Source organism: Arachis ipaensis, chromosome B4 (assembly GCF_059453495.1).
Source record: "Arachis ipaensis isolate K30076 ecotype BB chromosome B4, ASM5945349v1, whole genome shotgun sequence".
NCBI lineage: Eukaryota > Viridiplantae > Streptophyta > Magnoliopsida > Fabales > Fabaceae > Arachis > Arachis ipaensis.
In genome coordinates this window covers 81406286-81412093 of record NC_142439.1, presented here as the reverse complement: position 1 = coordinate 81412093, position 5808 = coordinate 81406286, and the positions used below count along the sequence as shown (strand labels likewise).

The 5808-nt window shown below is 40.4% G+C and overlaps 1 non-coding gene across 1 annotated transcript; it reads right to left on the bottom strand.

Annotated features, from left to right (window-relative positions):
• Positions 1-5343: 5343 nt before the first annotated feature.
• Positions 5344-5450, bottom strand: LOC148568117 (small nucleolar RNA R71). The gene has a single exon (XR_015882551.1). It is a non-coding gene; the product is annotated as a small nucleolar RNA R71 (small nucleolar RNA).
• Positions 5451-5808: the final 358 nt, after the last annotated feature.

The window sequence follows — 5808 nt, the reverse complement described above, 5'->3', positions numbered from 1 at the left end:
TTGTGGGAGTTCCTCAGCCCAGGCTCCCTTTGTGTCCTGTAATCTCCGTTTTAACCCAGCCAATATGACTTTGTTGGCAGCTTCGGCTTGTCCATTGGCTTGGGGATGTTCTACGGAAGTGAATTGGTGTTTTATGTTCAAATCGGCCATTAATTTTCTGAAGCCTGCATCCGTGAATTAGGTGCCATTGTCTGTGGTGATGGAGTATGGAGTCCCGAACCTCGTGACAATGTTCCTATATAGGAATTTTCGACTTCTTTGAGCAGTGGCGTTAGCTAGAGGTTCTGCCTCGACCCACTTTTTGAAATAGTCTACCCCTACTATGAGGAATTTAACTTGTCCCGATCCTTGTGGAAAGGGTCCGAGAAGGTCGAGTCCCCATTTTGCGAATGGCCAAGGTGAGATCACGCTGATGAGTTCCTCTGGCGGGGCGATGTGAAAGTTGGCATGTTTCTGGTATGGCGGTGATGCCAGGGCATTTTGGCCAGTTTCACTGACCTTTTCTTTACTGTTTTAGGGTAGTTTCATGCATTTTCTTAGTTAATAAGCAAGTTTTGGGTAGATAATCACTTACATCTTGATTCAAGCAAACATTGTGAATTTCATGTGATTTTATGAGAATTATGCATGAATTAAATGACAAATTGGATAATGCATGTCTCATAACTTGGGTTAGAGCTTTGATGCACTTTATTTGCTTGATTTCAGGACAAAGGAAGCAAGGAAGAGCCACATTAGCAGCCACATTAATATAATTAACGTGACCACTAACGTGGAATGGGAATAAACTTGCAACATTAATGAGAAAAGTGATTGCCAATAACGCCTTCGAAACTATCATGGCCCACATTAATTGCCACATTAACTACATTAACGTGGTAGTTAACGTGGAGAGAAAGGGAGCTCCAGCGTTAGTGGTAAAAGTGAATACCACTAACGCTCCAAATTGGAAATTAGCCACGTTAAGAGTCACGTTAACTCAGTTAACGTGAACTCTAACGTGGAAAGGGAAGACAATGCCAATGTTAGTGACACTCACCTTTGTCACTAACGTTGGACTAAGCCCAACTGGCCACGTTAAGAGTCACGTTAACTACGTTAACGTGAACTCTAACGTGGGGGGAGCAAGGAATCGCCAACGTTAATGGCACTCACCGTTGTCACTAACGTTGGACCAAGCCACTATGAGCCACGTTAGTTGCCACGTTAATTGCATAAACGTGGAAGCTAATGTGGAGGAAAGAAATGATGAGCCAACGTTAGTGACACTCACCTTTGTCACTAACGTTGGAGATGGCAGTCACTACCACGTTAGTGGCTACGTTAAGACAATTAACGTGAGGCACTAACGTGAGAAGGGGCGTTTGGAGCGTTAGTGACAAAGGTAAGTGTCACTAACGCTCTCGAGGCTAAGGCATGCCCACGTTAAGAGCCACGTTAGTTATACTAACGTGGACTCTAAGTCTCTAACGTGAGAAAAGGGGGGCTAAGAGAAACGTTATTGGCAAAGGTGAAAGCCAATAACGCTTGCGATGGACCAAGAGGCAATGTTAGTGGTCACGTTAGTGCCACTAACGTTGAAGTTAACGTGAACTATCTTGGGCTAGGAACGTTAGTGAAAAAGGTGATTGTCACTAACGTTCTCGAACCCACATTTTCACTTAACGTTAATGCCACTAACGTCCTAGCTAAAGTCCATGCCTATTTCACACTTTCTCTGCAAGTAAAGCTGAGCCCACTGAAGATTCCAAACTGCTTCAACTCAAGATCCAAAGGCACATATCTAAAGACTTGAAGAGCAAACTAGAAGATCAGAAGAGTAGTATATATAGGAGTAGTTATGAACTAGAGAAGAGAGCTTAGAGCATTGGGAGAACTACTCTCTGTATAATTTTACTTTCTCTGCACTTTTAATTTTACTTTGAGAATGTATTTTCCATCTTTGTTTTCCATTCCCAGATCTATGAACAACTAAACCCCTTTCATTGGGTTAGGGAGCTCTGTTGTAATTTGATGGATCAATAATAGTTTTCATTATTCTTCTTCTTTCTTTTCTCTTGATTTTACTAGAAAGCTTTCAATCTTCATCCAATTGGGTAGTTGTCTTGGAAAAGAAGCTATTCATACTTGGATCTCTTCGGAACCTTGGAAGAGGAATGAAGAGATCATTGATGAGCGGATAATTTATATGCTTTTTGGCATTATTTTTACATAGTTTTTAGTATGATTTAGTTAGTTTTTAGTATATTTTTATTAGTTTTTAAATAAAATTCACATTTTTGGACTTTACTATGAGTTTGTGTGTTTTTCTGTGATTTCAGGTATTTTCTGGCTGAAATTGAGGGACTTGAGTAAAAATCAGATTCAGAGGTTGAAGAAGGACTGCAGATGCTGCTAGATTCTGACCTCTCTGCACTCAAAGTGGATTTTCTGGAGCTACAAAACTCCAAATGGTGCGCTCTCAATTGCGTTGGAAAGTAGACATCTAGGGCTTTCCAGAAATATATAATAGTCCATATTTTGCCCAAGTTTAGAAGACGCAAATTGGCGTTCAACGCCAGTTCCATGCTGCATTCTGGAGTTAAACACCAGAAACAGGTTGCAAAGTGGAATTAAACGCCAGAAATATGTTACAAACTGGCGTTCAACTCCAAGAGAAGCCTCTACACGTGTAAAGCTCAATGCTCGGCCCAAGCACACACCACGTGGGCTCCAGAAGTGAATTTCTGCATCATTTACTCATTTATGTAAACCCTATTAACTAGTTTAGTATAAATAGGAATTTTTACTATTGTATTTACATCTTCGGATAATTTTAAGTCTTGGTTACTCCGGTTCCCCTCTGGGGCTGAGACCAATGAACTCCATTATCACTTATATATTTTCAACGGTAGAGTTTCTACACACCATAGATTAAGGTGTGGAGCTCTACTGTTCCTCACGAATTAATACAAAGTACTATTTTTTTCTATTCAATTCAAGTTTATTCTGATTCTAAAATATTCATTCGCACTTCAATATGAATGTGATGATCATGAAAGTCATCATCATTCCCACCCTATGAACGCGTACCTGACAACCACTTTCGTTCTACCTTAGATTGAATGAATATCTCTGAGATTCCTTAATCAGAATCTTCGTGGTATAAGTTAGAATCTATGGACGACCATTCTTGAGATCCGGAAAGTCTAAACCTTGTCTGTGGTATTCCGAGTAGGATCTGGGAAGGGATGGCTGCGACGAGCTTCAAACTCGCGAGTGCTAGGCGTAGTAACAGACGCAAAAGGATCAATGGATCCTATTCCAGTATGATCGAGAACCGACAGATGATTATCCATGCAGTGACAGCGCATTGGACCATTTTCACTGAGAGGACAAGATGTAGCCATTGACAACGGTGATGCCTAACAAACAGCTTGCCATAGAAAGGAGTATGAATGATTGGATGAAGACAATAGGAAAGTAGAGGTTCAGGACGAACGAACGCATCTCTATACGCTTATCTGAAATTCTCACCAATGAATTACATAAGTATCACTATCTTTATTTTATATTTTATTTATCTTTAAATTATTAAATATCCATAATCAATTGAATTCGCCTGACTGAGATTTGCAAGATGACCATAGCTTTCTTCAAGCCGACAATCTCCGTGGGATCGACCCTTACTCACGTAAGGTTTATTACTTGGACGACCCAGTGCACTTGCTGGTTAGTTGTGCGAAGTTGTGATAAAAAACTAAGATCATGAACGTGCGTATTGAGTTTTTAGCGCCGTTACCAAGGAATGGAACCGTCACGATTTCTGCGCACCAATCATGATAGAAATGCTTTCTCATGTTGGACCAAATTGGGGTTTGGATGGATATAGTGACATATAATCCTACCAACATTTTGATTTGGGAATACATGTGGTATAATCGGTGACCACACTTCATCTCTTCTCATGAGCAATTAGACCAAGGAATTGGCTATTGATCAAGATTTGAGAGATTGAATTACCAAGGAATTGGAATTCAATCACTTAAGATTGCCAAGGAGATCAATGAATGCATTGATTGAGGAAGAGATGAAAATGAACTTGATCCGGAGAATACAACATCTCCTGAGCCCAATGAACTTCCCATTTTTGATCTTACCCATTCTCTTTACTTTCTGCCATATACTTTTATGTTCATCTTCCCCATTCCCTATTTAAGATTCTGCAATTTACTTTCCGTCATTTACATTTAATCCTTTTATTTCCAGTAATTACATTTCCTGCCATTTACTTTCCTCCATTTAAATTCCCACGATTCTCTAATCAAATTCTGCTTAGCTCAACTAGAACATTCCTCCAATTAAAGTTGCTTGACCAATTAATCCCTGTGGGATTCGACCTCACTCTATTATGAGTTTTTACTTGACGACAATTTGGTATACTTGCCGAGGGAAAATTGTTGAGAGACAAGTTTCCGTGCATCAAGTTTATGGCGCCGTTGCTGGGGATTGATTTTGTATCAACAATGATTAAATTGGTGGATAACTAGATTGAGCATTTTTCCTTTGTTTGATTTAAATTCTGTTTGAGTAATTTACTTTCAGTTTTACTTATTTTCTTCCCTTTACCCCTACCCGTTTTTGGTGTTCTCGTATTTGTTACAATTCAGTTCACTAACCCACTAACTATTTGATATAATGCATCACTCACACTAACAGCATTTTTTTTACAAGAATACTTTCTATCTCCCTTTTTGCTTTGGCCTTGTTGGTTGTATGACAGGTAGAAGAAGCGGGGCTTCAACTTCCTTTGATTCTGAACCTGAGAGGACCTTCCTTAGACTAAGGAGGGAAGCAAGAGGAAAGAGAATTGTTGGTGCTGAGGAAGAGGAGGAGTATTTTGAACCAAACATGGATGAGAATATGGAGAACCATCATGAAGAAAAGGCTCACAACCATGGCAGAGAAGGTCCAGTGTATCATGCTGGACAAGAAAGAAGAGTTCTAGGCTCTTATATCAATCCAAACCCAGGAAACTGTGGAAGTAGCATCCAAAAGCCAACCATACATGCCAATAACTTTGAACTAAAGCCACAGCTCATCACCCTTATTCAGAACAACTGTTCATTCGGAGGAAGTGTCCAAGAAGACCCCAATCAATATTTAACCACATTCCTGAGGATATGTGACACTGTGAAGTCTAATGGTGTTCATCCTAACACCTATAGACTGCTTCTGTTTCCCTTCTCACTCAAGGACAAAGCATCTAAATGGCTGGAATCCTTCCTGAAGGAGAGTTTAACAACCTGGGAAGATGTGGTGAACAAATTCTTGGCGAGATTTTATCCTCCTCAAAGAATCAACAGGTTGAGAGCTGAGGTACAAACCTTCAGGCAACAAGATGGTGAGACTCTATATGAAGCATGGGAGAGGTTTATGGACTTGACAAGAAGGTGCCCGCCAGATATGTTCAATGAATGGGTGCAGTTACACATTTTCTATGAAGGTCTTTCGTACGAATCAAAGAAGGTAGTAGACCACTCATCTGGGGGATCTCTGAAAAAGAAAAAGATCATTGAAGAAGCCATAGATGTCATTGAGACTGTAGCTGAGAATGACTACTTCTATGCTTCTGAAAGAGGCAACACTAGAGGAGTAATGGAGCTAAACAATGTGGATGCACTGCTGGCCCAGAACAAGCTGATTACCAAGCAGTTGGCTGACCTTACTAAGAAGATGGAGAGGAACCAAGTAGCAGCAATCACCACCTCATCAGCAACCCAAGAAGGAGTGAATGCAGAAGCAGCGGGTGAGCAAGAACAAGCCAAC